We start from the raw sequence: 14200 nt of genomic DNA on the forward strand, positions 1-14200 counted from the left end.
ATTTAACTTCCAGCGCTCTCGCCCCAATCTGCCCCCCCCCCCCAGCTGCCCACTCCAAGGCTGGCTACAATCTGCTGTGGTGGTGATGGTGGTGATGGTGGTGATGGTGATGAAGAACTGGGAATGGGGAAGGAAGGAGGGAGGGAGGATCGGAGTGGCGGGGAGCGAACACTCTTCGGACAGATGTAACCGAGCTCTTTGGAAGGGTGGAGTGGGGGGTAAACAAAAGCACCTTCTTCTTCCCCAGTTTCCCAGTCCCCTTTCCTTGTTATTCAGTCTTTGGATCAAATATTCAGGCTGCTCATAAATATGAATGAAGGGGAAGCTGGGAGAGAAATTCCAGATCATGTGTGCATAGCTATTCTGTTCCATGGAGAAGATGCGTTGCATTGGCGACTGGAAGCCATCCAAGCCCTGGTTTCTCCACATCCCGGAGGAGACAACATATTTTGGGGCTAGAGGGATCCTTTCTCTATGAATGACAAGGCAAAGCTGGCTTTTTTTGGGCAGAGGGGTGGGGTGAGGGTCTGATGCCCGGTTTGGGCAGTGTCACTCCAGAAAGACCAGTGCCACTTCTGTTTCTGAACAAACGCTTCACCTGCCTTTGCCAAATGGTGCGAGAAAGTGATTCTTTAATATCCTTGTGATTTAAAAAAAAATCAATTTCGTGCCAAGCGCCCTTTCAATGTCAAGGCCGGTTCAAGGATGCATCTGTCACTGCCTAGCGACAGAATAACATCAGGTGGCCAATAAGACGCCGTCGTGCCCTCTGGAATACTGGGCTTCCCTAGACATGCAGGGTGCACGCACACTTTCCCGGCAGACAGATAGCCCTGCTTCATTCTCCCCACTACCCAGCTGTGGGATATGGCGCCCGATTTTATGAATGGACGTGTTTACAGAAGCCACGTACAGCGGATTGGCAAAGGCTCTCGCTCTCCAGCAGCCCTCCCTTGCAAGAGGACTCGGTGCGCCTCTCTCCATGGTGCTGGAAAGCCTCAACGAAAAGGGCACGACTTTGAACGTCACAGGAGTCGACTGCAAGAGGAAGTCCCACCAGCCTTTGAGTGCCCTGTGCACAGCCCTCGAATACTATCTGTTACATCTGTTGCATGCTGGAATTGGCTAAGGACAATGGGTCTGCTGGGCTTTTGATCTCTGTGCAGTATCTAATTTCAGGGATGGCAAGCACACAGCAGCAGGTCTATGTTCCTTGAAAGAGGGGTGGAATGGGCCTAGTGAAATGGAGATAAATCTGAAGTATGGGAATATTGACACTCATGTATGAGTGAAACTAAGAAACCGTGGACTGCTTTTAGGATGTTTATGTTGTGCTTAGGAAGGGGTTGTAAATGAGGGGCCCAGTTCCATGTTTACCAGTTCCATTGCTTCCACTCAGAGGACGTTTCTTATCCACAGAATCACCGAATCTTAGAGTTGGAAAGGGCCATACAGGCCATCTAGTCCAACCCCCTGCTCAATGCAAGATCCCTATGTTATCAATTGATCTCAATGGACCTTCAGTGTGAGAGATGGAGCAATCCTACACCAATTTACTTAGAAGTTACTTCCAATCAATCTGAAGGGATTTAATCTCAGTTAAGTGGCATAAAATCAGATCTTTGGCCTCTTCAGACCAGATCCCAAGTATGACTTTCTCTTTTTAAAAAGGCCCTCAGGTTTCTGTACATGGGCACATCCCAAACAGGCAACAGGGGATGAAACCATATGTAACAAAGTAGCTCTTTTCATTCTGTCTTTAATATCCCAGTCCAGGATATTTTTGATTGTTATGCAGTCATGCATATTGAGCAGATACATACCATACATCTGAATTATCTCTTCAGAAGCTGCTCCCAGATAATTCATACTGTTCCTTTTTATAAAAATTCCCTGGAAGTCAATATTTTACAAGACTTTAAGAGAATAAATTCTGATTCACATGAGCAATTTACCCAGTCAAATCCCTAAACTGCTCTTTGATGGAGGTGCTCAATGGTAATTTGAGTATTATGGCAATTTTGGATTGTTTTTGTCTTGAATAGCAAACTCTGAGAAACAATGCCAGTCACCAAGTATCATCTTGGATCTTACCTAAAGGCCTCACATAAGATAGCCTCATCAATATCCCCCACATCCACCCCAGCCTTTAGAGTTTTCTATACATGGCCTTTAGGTAGTATTCATGACAAGGGTTTATCATTGACCATTGCTCAACTGTGGAGCTAGTCAGAGACTTTGCCTGAATTTAAAATACACAACCATTTTTGCCTTGCAGGGGTATATTGACTGCCTAATGAGGACACTGACAACCATAATTTGGTGTAAAATATTTGGCCACAGCCTTTATTCAACATTGAGCGCTGCAAGCATGGGAAGAGAAATTTGCCCTCTTGTGGTCAGCTGACCACAAGGCAGCCCATCACAGCCTGCCCCTCAACAGGTTGCATTGGCTATCCAGCCCAGAATCCTGGACATAATGGCAGGCTGAAAAAGGGGGGAGGCAACATGGAGTGACCCCTCCGGGCATCAGCCTCTGTTGGGTTCTCCTGCCTCCCGGAAATGCAAGCCTTCAACCAGGCTCTGCATCCACACAGCCCCTTAAGGGACCCCCCAAATCTAGGGGAGGCCAGCGCGCAAGCTTGGCCGCTCCAAAATTGATCCTTCCCATGCTACAATTCCAACATCTAACCAATAGTCCAACAATTCATAAATAGGGAGGGAGGGTAGGTTTCGCGTCTTTGGGCACCCTGATGGGGAAAAGAGTCCGAGCAATGTCAGGCCATCCGTTTAACTGACGCCTAGCTCAGCCACGCCCCCTGTTGCCATGCCAACACACACCCTGCCCAGAGAATGCCAGTGCTGGGAGTTCTCTGTCCCTGTCGGCGGTCCTCCCCCACAGCGGCAATGGCCCCCTTTAGATGAGTCTTGGGGGCTTTTTATTATGGCATTCAGTGAAGATGAATAAGCAAAGCATCTTTCAACACTATGTTCATTAAAAAAAAAAAGATTTTCCTTGCTATTTTCAAAGTTACCAGATATTTTTAATGTTACCACCAACCTTGAATGGGTGGACTGCAGATGGGTTTAGAGTGAGGTTTTCATAGCATTTGAATGGGGCTTGGTAGTGCAGTGAAATATCTTTAAAGGACAAAAAGGACAGCGAGGGAGAAAGAGAAGCAACTTGGGTATCACATGCTAAGAAATAACATATCTCTGTTTGCTAGTTATGATCAGCACAATTTATCATTCAGCATTCTAGCACAGTTACATACAAAGTGCTACAATATATATGCAGTAGAATTCAGTTGTATTTTTGTTAGTATACTGTTGATTTTAATCTGTCTGAGAAAAAGGAAATGCAAATCCTTTCCCCTGAATTCATTTCAGTACAGCTTTTTAAAAACATTGAATAACATGTGGGTAGCACTTGCAGTGGTGGAAAGTGCCAGCCAATTTATCACAATCAATTTATGGAAACCCCATGGGGTTTATATGGCAAGAGACTAACCAAAGCCACTTCCAGCCATTGCCTGCCTCCACATCACAACCCTGACATTCCTTGGAGGTGTCTCATTAAAATACCAGCTGATATGGTGTCTCCAAAGTCAGTGGAACTACTGGAAAATATGGATGGCCTGAACCCAGGCTCACTGACCTAACTATTGCTCTGCTACCTAAAAGCTGAAATCATTAAACATCAGTTTAGTTAGTCTTTGGGTCAGGGTTTTGGAGATAAGACTTTATAACCCACTTAATTTAAGTGGTTTTAATTGTTTAATAAAGCAAGTAATTCACACTTACAGGTAGTTTACTTCCACGTGCCCAAAACACGTGGATCCTGAAGGTGGGGCCTTTTGTGTGGTTCTTTCTCACCAATGATCACCTTGCTTCCTAGTCAGGCACTAAGAGGAGAAAAAAAACCCAATAATGGTTCTCTCAGTGAAGAGAAGTAAGTGTGGGTTTTCACAATGGGGCAGATGCTATTTAATGTGTTGATAAATGATCTGGAACTGGGGTTGAGTTTGCAGAGGGCACCAAATTATTTAGGATGGTGAAAACTGAGGCTGATTGAAAAGAGCTTGAGGAGGGTCTCTATAAATGGGTTGAGTGGTTAACACTGCAGTGAATAAAGGTTAGTGTAATAAGATAATGCATATTTGAACAAAAAAAAAATCCCAAGAGCAAAATAAGAGTTGTTTTTAAACCCTGCTTTTCTCTATTTTAAGGAGTCTTAAAGCAGCTTACAATTGCCTTCTGTTCTTCTCCACACAACAGTCACCTTGTGGTGTAGATGGGCTGAGAAAGTTCTGAGAGAACTGTGGCTGGTCCAAAGTCACCCAACAGGCTCCATGTGGAGTGATGGAGAATCAAACTTGGTTCTCCAGATTAGAGGCTGCCACTCTTAACCAGTACACCATGCTGGCTCTCATGGTAATGGGGTCTGAACTTGCTGAGACTGAGAAGTAAAGAGACATTGGGGTCAAGTGAAAATGACCACACGTGCCACAAAGCAGAGGGAAAAGATAAACTCTGTATCCCAAATTATTAGGAAAGGGATTGAAATTCCCTGCCAGATGACGTAGTGATGGACATAGCCTTGTACAGTTTTGAAAGGAATTAGGCAGATTCATAGAGGATAGGTCTATTGGTGGTTACTAGTCACAGTAAATAAAGGGAACCTCTCTGTCTTCTTGTTGGCCCTTCAGAGTAACTAGGTGGCCACTGTATTAGATGGGATGCTGGGCTAGCTGGACCACTGGTCTACTCCAGCAGGGATTTTCATATGTATATATGCTTTCAGTCTCATGCCTCATTCAAACTTGGTGAGGTAAATGCTATGGGGAAGCAGCACCAACATTTCTAACTGTAAGTTTTGATCGTTCCTAACTATAGAACTGCATTTTTACCCACAGTATGAGATTTCAGCCAAATGGTTTCTCTTTGACAGTTTCTGCACTGGGAACTTTGCTGCCCTGGCTCCCATGTGGGAACACAAATCTGGAGCAGATGAGATGCACTAGGCCAAATGCTCCCCCATGTGGGAGCAGGAAGAGGAGACACAACCTGCCCTGGCTCTAATCCCCCACCCCTGCAGTCTGGCACAAAACCTTTGGGGTTGAAATGATCCTTGTCAAGTTCTCTCTCCTCTGCCATAAAGTGTGGGTTCATGTACCCTATTTGGGTTCTTAGTATACTATGTTTCTCCACTTTTATTACACAACATTAGACATCACTTGCCTATTGAAAATGGAAGGTAAGCGATCATAAGCCTAAATGATCTGTGGAAGAAAGGACAGGCAAAATCTCCACAGGAGTGCACCATACTTACTGGCAGATCCATTTTCTCATTGAAATTAACAGTGTTTAGGCAGCAGTATTCAGAGTCCTGCTTGGGTCAATTAAATGTAAAAGGCTCTTAGGACAGTCTTCTTCATGCCTTTAAAAAGTATTTAGGTTTAATTAGATTAAAGATTGCAACATGTGTCTGGCAAACAATCAGAACAGAAATTGTTTCTGCATATTTAACTGGTAAGACTGATGCTGCAGAAGGTATATCCATGTATTAATTTCTTCACAAAATAGCTCTGTAAGTAGATGACTTTGGGAAATATATCTATAGCCCACATAAAAACATATTTTATATTAATTTAAATTTTGAAATATACATAGGCCTAAGTTTGATATCAGTGGTATATGGTACATAACGTCCTGAAACAGCCAAAGGATTCGCATAAAGCAAGTGTAATTCAGAGATTTACTAGCATGCAACAGATCAGATCACAAATTAAAATAGAAATGGCCATCTGTTCCATTGCTTTGAACCAAAGCATTGTTCACATGATTAAACACAAATATTTTTACAGATATATGATTTTTAGGCTTGGTTCTGAATTTGCTCCACTTGCATTTATACTGCCAATTTATACTAATAATGGATTGTATCCACAAAATTGTTTTGATGCCTTTTTCTTCTGTTTTACTATTTTTCCTTTAGCATTTGTTTCTTAACTATGCTGTATATCAAATGGTTGAAGCTCAGTGATCCAGAGGTTTATGCTGCTTATGATGACAACCAACAAAAAATGTAATTATTTCTTGTACTTATTGGGAGAGAGTCTTTCAATCCCCTTTTTGCTTATAAAATGAAGGGCAAAAATAATGTGCAGAAGTCAAAGACATGGGTTTGGATTTCAGTGGTCCTGCAGGGAGCTTCTCCATGCACCATGAGGTCCACCCATCCCAAAATAGCATTATCCAAATCCCAAAACCTGAATATCGTCCAACTCAGTACATTTACCTAAATATGGATTTAGGATACTCCACTCACTACAGAAACTGCTATTAGTATCCACTGTATTAAGTGCAATAAACTATTGGTGAGCATATACTCCATTAATTAATAAAGTATTAAAATTTGTCTGTGGTGTGCTAAATATATGATGGGGGAGGAGCAACACCTGGGATTTAGTTTCATCATCCATCTGCCACTGTTCACAATTTCTATGAAGCTAGTAGGAAAGCATGGATTTCCTAAATTATTATTGTATTGTTTTGCCTCCTTTTTCTCCAGGCCTTAGGTGTTTCTGTCCTTTCCTCATATGTCCCTGCAGCATGCCAGTATGAAGAGGAGTGTGAGCACATGAGTATCAAGGGGCCTTATTTACACACTTGTCAAATAGGCACCATACCTATTTTACAAACCAGCACATTAGACTTCAAGGGAAATCTGATGCAATCATGTTTTTCATAGGTTTTTTTTTAATTAGCTATTATGTAAAAGTACAAAAAGGCTTATGAGATCCTTTGCTAAAATATTATGCCTATTCCATTTTAATGTGATGTGAATGTGCTTTTTATTTGGATGGATATGTCCACCAGTCTAGCACAATGTGTGTTTTATAGATGCTGAAGCAGTTAGTTGTAGATCAAGCCACCAAATGACGATATAAATCCCAGAGCAATTCTGCACAGCCATACATGGCTGTCATATTTGTTGATGTGACGCGGGTTTTAAATGCTCCTAATCATGGCACAGAAGCAATGTTTACATTATAGAATGGAGGCCGTCTGATTCCGTCTTTCATTGCAAAGTCACCTTCCTTAAAATAAGCCCTGTGGAATTCAGAGGGCTAAATACAGCACTGCTTACTCAATTGTCTAATTTTTAAATATATGGGTTGTGAGTTTCATTTATCTGAGTACATAGAAGATCTCAAGGAATATAGTATCTGGTATTCCCCTGATGCTGATAATAATATGCCATTTATATGGAATATTTAAAATGCTTCCCTTTCTCAGCAATCCTTTAAGTAATAATAGGTCAGTTTTAGTCTTCCCTTATTGCAGATGTGGATGGAGTTGAGAGAGAGAGAGAGAGAGAGAGAGAGTTCTTCCACTGGGCCAATGGTTGAGGCCTTAAGGTACAACCAGTTTCAGCTGGCCTCCCTGCCTGAGTCCATCTAATCAATTTGATTAGAAAGCTGATATCCCTATATATAACCCCCCCCCCCAAACAAAATGCAGAACTGGTGCAAGCAATGCTATATTTTATACTGTCATGAAGTTTATATTTTGTATTTTATATTCTTAGAATGTATGTGAGATTTTATGTGTCACATTTGTTATAGAATTGTTTTGTTTTTGTTTTTAATTTGCTGTAACTTGACCTGAGTGCTCAGGGAAGGGTGGACTTAAAGTCAATAAATAAATAACCCTCAGTATATTAATGCAGTATTGGATTTGTGTCTCTTCCACACGCAGTTGCCATTGTAACTTCCATTGTATCATCATAACCATTGTCCCATTGGAATTTCCCCTGTACAAATTCTGGGGGAAAGAACAGGGGCTGCACATGTCTTCAGGTTTTTACTAAGACACTTGTAAATATCCTTCATGTAATACAGCAAGCTGAAGGGAGACATTAGACATCAAAAATAACTGCTGAATAATGTGGCTTATTTGTTGCATACATGAGAAATTTGTTGCAAACATGAGAAATTTAAATACTATTCTATGACAAAGTTCCATTAGAGTCAAACCTCAATTGGCATCATTCGTGCTCATTGCCACATCAACAAAACAGTCTGTATAACTCTTGAAACAGTCCTAAGTACAGTATTTTTGTTGCCAATATTCTAATCCTGGGGACTCCACAGCTACCCTCAGTATGCCCAATTGCAGTAGATCATCCATTGCCTACCCTAGGGGCATATATACAGATGCCATTATATCCTACGTATATATTTGTCAGAATCCAAAGAACCACGAGATAAGTTCCACTTTACAAAGATATTTCCTGCCTCCTTCTTTCTGAAGTCACCTGTACTCCAAACCTTAAGAGCTGCCCCAAGAAGATTAAAAAAAAACAACCCAGGAATTGCATGAGATACACCTTACAGTGAGGCTGCAGGTAGAGAGAGAAACAAAATTAATGTGGTTCCTCCAATCTATACAAGTCATTTCTGAAGTCCCCATAGCTCTAATTTGAGCTTCTTTTCATGTATGAACAATAGACCACAATGATACTACGTTTAGAATTTGAGACCTAGATCATAAAGCAAGTTTTGTTCCATCAGTACAAAGAAACCAAAAGCTTAATCACATTATAGAGAATTATAGTTCTGTGAATTTCTCCTCTGAATGGCGGCTGCCACTGGCCATATGACTGCATGATTGGTGCTACATACATTGAATAAAGACAGTGACATGCTCCAGCCTCTGAAATATAGCAAACAATGCTGCTCCCCCTTGCATGCTAAATCAGATTCATAATGAACATTGTCAGGAAGATGAGGCTGATACAAATTATAGCTCATGGGTTAGAGATCCACCATGTGCATGCAAATAAAACACATTAGCACATGAAGTGACAACATTTGAAACATTAGAGTCTACACTGTTATAGTAGGGATCTGGCAGATGGTAACAAGAGGAGGTCTATTCTTGGGCTTCTTTCCCAGATGAGAAGGAAAAGGAGGAGGTTATCTGAGAGGAAAGGAAAACCACTAGTATAAAAGTATTTGGTATCCTCTTTTAAAAATGAAAACATTTGAGCAAAATTTTGAATTGTGATGCTGAATACTGCCTAGATGTTATCTGACTACTTCATGCTTTCTCAGCCTGGATTTCATGAAACCCCAAGGTTTCTTGATGGCCTGGAAGGGTTTCCCAAATGGGTGGGCATTTTTAAATATATTTGTTTTTAATTTGTTAAGCATTTATCAGATGATAGGACCATATATGGTCATGTTGATCCACCCACCCCCTAAAATGGGCAATGAGGGGCCTGGAGGGAGTAGGAAGGGGAGGGGCCCCAGGTGTGTGTACATAGCTATGCTTCCCAACAACATTCTGCACAATCGTGCCACTTCTGGGGTTTCTCAAAGCTTGAAGAATGTTTTGGGGTTTCTCAACAGTAAAAAAGGGCTGAACTGCTTGGACATTCTCTTCTTTGCATGTGTGTGTTTATTTTTTACCCAATGAAATTTTGCTTTCAGGCACTGATATTTGACAATCAATATCCAGCTATGCAGCTCCTCCAACAGAACAGTGTTTCCACTTGCAGAAGAGGGTGCAGTTAATTTTGCTGATTCTTTCCTCCCATGCAGCTTCCCCTCTCCCCCCACATGTTTCCTGAGTGACAGTGATCCCAAAGGAATATAATGTCAAGGGCTTCAAATGTACTACAGCAAGGAAATCCTACTTGGTGAAGTCCAGGGAGATTTGGATAAATGCAACTTGTTTAATGTTTGACAATATCTGGAGCTGACAATAGTGTCAGGGGAATTCTTCACAAGGTCTGGTCATCATTGGACTTAGCAGAATGAACTTTTTTTTTAACTTAAGAATCTCTGTTGCCAAATTCAGGAAACCGATTACACTCCTTATGATGTGGAAGGACTGCCTCATTTCTCCCCATTTTCTGTAAAATGCAGAGTCACTTTTTAATTGTACCCCTCTGTTCAGGGATGATCTTAGTGATTCTGAGGCCCTAGGGAAAACTCCAGGATGGGTCCCAGATGGGTCACTGTCACCCCATTGTTGTCCTCAACCAGGGCTAAACAAGGCATGGGACTTACCATGCATGAGGTGGGAAGAAGCTGCAGTCACTAGAATCCACCTGGCCATTTTCCAGATAGGGCAGATATAAGTGGCAGCAAAGGTCTGTACTTTTTCTCCCATCCCTTTGGGAGCATGGGGCCCAGGGGAGCTGCCCCTCTTCTTCATTGACTATAGCCACTTCTGACTCCTTCCTCTAGTTCTTGACATTGCCAAACGACAAAGGTCTTGCCTTTTGACTACATTGCGCAATTCCAAAGTTATTTTCACAGATTAACTCCTTGGCAATATTTAAATATTCACTAATGCATTAACAAAACAAGACATACTTATGTGAGTTTTCCTAATTTTATAATGGCATTGCTATTTCCAAAATAAACATATGTGTAAATTGGAAATTCACTGTTCACAAATTATTATAACCCACTAGTTGTATAATCGCCTGAGATTCTGCTTCCCCTTATTTGGAAAACACAAGAAACATTTTTCAGATGTTTTGATCTGCCTCTGCAATCCCTAATAATATATAAGAGAAGAAATCTGGAATTCATAAGCCATTCTTGAGAAGGAGAGCAATGAGATGTAAATATGGTTATTTCTTTTAATCCATTTACCACAAAGAATACAGATTTACAATTCACAGAATGAGTCCAATTACTGTCTTTATAACTAAGATTCCTGAGCATGTTGCCTTCGTTGCTGACACTGAACAGTTTCTTTTTAAAAAATAAATAGGGATGTTTCCAAAATTCACCATTATCTGGTTTTATTTCCAGAGTTTGAAATTGCAACAGTCCAGTCCTGTGAAGACTTACTCCAGTTTAAGCTATTTGAAATCAATAGGTTTAGAATAGAATAAGTGAATTAGATTGCACTGAACACTGCATCAACTTGTAAGGTACAGTCCCAAAATGAGTCCCGGGGCCTATGTCTCAAAGTTGTACAGAGCTTATTTTTGGATATGTATATGTACCAAACCATATTTCCCCCTGAGAAACCTCTACCATATGCATTTTATTTTGGAATCCTTACCCCTAGGAATGGTTTTTCAAGGGGTACCAGGGATTGCTGGGGGACTGGGGGGAAGATAGTAAAAATAGCTTCTCCCAATCAACCCTTTTCACAGAATCTTCAATCTAGCGCATACATTTTTCATATTCTATCTCATATTTTGGCACTATATCTTAACAAAATATAAATCTCTTTTGATCAATAACTTATTTGCAGTTGCTTATAATTAAGGATAGGCACAGACTAGAAAATTCCGGTTTGGTTCAGGGTTTGGGATGTTCACCGAACCTAGATGACTCAACCTTCCAAAATGAACCATTCCAATTTGTACTGGTCTGGTTTGCTTCCCCAACGCTTAGAAGCAGGGAGAAGTGAAATGGCACATTAAATGGTTACTGGGAGCAGAAACTATCTCCCTGCCCTCCCTAGAGCCCGCCCACCCCCCCTGAGCCAGTCATATGGAGAGCTTGCTTATCCCTTACTCTCCATAGAGTCAGCAGTTTTGCAGCGACTGCTGTGCGAACCGGAGGGGGGCACTTTCATTGGAAAATATGGTTTGTGCCCTGATCCATGCCCATCCCTACTTAAAAAAAGTTACCTTTCCTATAGTTCTCTATTTTTTCTACCTACCCATATTTTATCATCATTCTAGAAATACAGATTTCTAAACTTTTTCAGAAAACACTGAACATCAATCTGTATTTTGATGTTATTTTTATAGCAAACAGAATTTTTCTTCTGTTTCTTCTCAATTTTTAGTTTCCTTCTCATTTTTCTGAGCTGCAACTCCAGTGTCACCCTACATCTCATTTTTCTATAAGTGATAAGTAAAACATTTGTTTGTGACAGGATGTTCATCCATTTAATGTTCTCCTCTGAACTTCACACCATCCAGACTTGTGACTTATTTTAACTGTTGTGACTTCTTGCATGGCTAAATGCATATTTTGTAATATATCTTTCCTAACTCAACGTAAGACTGCTTTGTACCTTTACGTTTATAATTGTAAGCATGCTTACATTAAGAACCTAAGAGCCTTTCTGTATCAGACCAATGGTCCATCTAGCCCATCAACGTCTCATTTAGGCCTTCCCCTGAGGCCTTCCCTGATGTTGTCTCCTGGCTCTGGGATTCAGAGGTTTATTGAGAAGGATATGGAGCTTCCCCTTAATCACCATAGCTAATATCCTCCATAAATATATCCAATCCCCTTTTGAATCTATTCATTCCTGTGGCCACCACTACATCCTCTGGCAGTGAATTCCACATTGTAATCATTCTCTGTGTAGTGCAGCATTTCCTTTTGTTCATCATGAACCTACTGTCCACCAGCTTCATGGGTAGAGGGTCAAGTGGTAGAGGGAGAACAAGTTTTCTTTGTTAAATCCCTACACCTCAGGCATAATTTAGTAACTCTCTATCATGTTCCCCCCTTAGGAATCTCTTTTATGAACTGAAAAATCCCAGACACTCCAGTCTTTCCTCATAGGGAAGGTGCTCCAACCCCCTCATCATCTTGATTGCCTTCCTCTGTACTCTTTCCATCTCTGCAATGTCCTTTTTGAGATACAGTGACCAAGACTGCACACTGTATTCCTAATAAGGCTGCACCATCTTTAACCGCTCCGCGGTTAAAAATAAAAGAATAAGGGCTCCCTGGGAGGAGTCCGTCCACGATGGGGAAGGCAGATGATTCGCCTCCTGCCCCCAACTGACCAGCGGAGGGCCCAATCGGCTGGCGCTTTGCATCAGCCAATTGGGCCCTCCGCTGCTCAGCCTGCCTCTCGAACCGCCCACCTCCCGACGTCGCCTGCCTTCGCCTGCTGCCTGCCATTCCCAGCCCACCACCCACCGACCCACCTCGCCAGATGCTCGCCCTACCCTTCCTCCGCCACCGCTTGCCTGCCTTGCCTGCTACCCCACCTGCCGCTCTCCAACGCCCACCCCATCTACCCTGACCTCCGACAATGATCCCCACCACGCCTGGCCCCCCCTCTTCCAACTACGGCCCAGCCCCGCTGCCCGCTGCCACCCCGCTCCGCCTTCTCCGCCCCCTATTCTCAGCCCCCAACATCCTCACGCCAGCTTCCCTCCGCCGCTTTGGTCACTTCACGGCTTCTCCCATCCACCAGAGCACGATGAGGCGCTGCAGCCCCGAGCCGCCCCATGCCCCTTCTACCCTCCAGATCATTCGCTGACTTTGCACGCCGTCCCCTGACGCTGCCGCCACCAGTCCGCTGCGGAGGCAGCATGCCACAGCCCAACCAACAGTGCACCACGGCCCACACCCCCCTCCACCCCTCCCGACCCCACCATCCCTGCCGCTGCGCGCAATGTGCCCCAGCCACCCGGCCAACGCTGCGGACAGACCACGAGCCCTACACGCACTGCGGTACATCCTCTGCGATCCATCGACTCCACGCCGACTGGCCGGGAGGGCGCGCCTCCCCTATCCCCACCCACCATACCCACCAACCTTCTCCAACCCCCCACCCACAATGCTACCGCTGGCTTCCCCACAACCACCCACCTAGCCACCCATCGCTACTGCACCCGCACCCTCCCCACCCTTCCCCCCCACCCTTCCCTTGCCCCTCCATTCCTTCCCACCTCCTTCGTCCCTTCCTTCATCTTCTTCTCTCACTCTTCCTTGCCTCATCCCTTGCTTCCTTTCTATCTTTCTCCATGAGTCTATTTTTCCCTTCCTTCTCCCCCTCCCCCCACCCACATTCCTAGCGCCCGCTGTATTTAACAACAGCGGGCTTAATATCTAGTAGATCTATAAAAGGGCATTCAATGTAGGCCATTTTATTTTCTCAATACCTTTCCTAATACCCCTAATTGAGATTGTTAGCATTTTGAGCTTGCTCCCCACCCCCCACAGCAACAGGCCTCAGAAAAGCCCTTTCCAAGGCTAGTTTAGAGTCTGAGGAAGGATCCATCAGTGTCAGGCATGGCAGCAACCACTGGATTACTTGATACCTCAAACTTGCATGACTCACTCAGGCCTGGCTGCTTGACACTGTTGAACAGCAGCCACCCCACATAAACCACCATGTGTAGTAATTAGAATTTCAGACTAGGATCCAGGAGACCCAGGTTCAAGTCTCCACTCTGTCATGGAAG

At 43.2% G+C, this 14200-nt stretch overlaps 1 protein-coding gene across 1 annotated transcript in view; it reads right to left on the reverse strand.

The window, feature by feature from the left end:
* Nucleotides 1–253, reverse strand: part of GABRA1 (gamma-aminobutyric acid type A receptor subunit alpha1) — a 53748-nt gene extending 53495 nt beyond the window's left edge. Inside the window, exon 1 of the mRNA XM_077327199.1 lies at nt 233–253. The gene's annotated coding sequence lies outside the window, so the exon portion shown is untranslated. The remainder of the gene's footprint in view (nt 1–232) is intronic.
* Between the last annotated feature and the right edge of the window lie 13947 nt (nt 254–14200).

This window comes from Paroedura picta, chromosome 3, assembly GCF_049243985.1.
Source record: "Paroedura picta isolate Pp20150507F chromosome 3, Ppicta_v3.0, whole genome shotgun sequence".
Lineage (NCBI taxonomy): Eukaryota > Metazoa > Chordata > Lepidosauria > Squamata > Gekkonidae > Paroedura > Paroedura picta.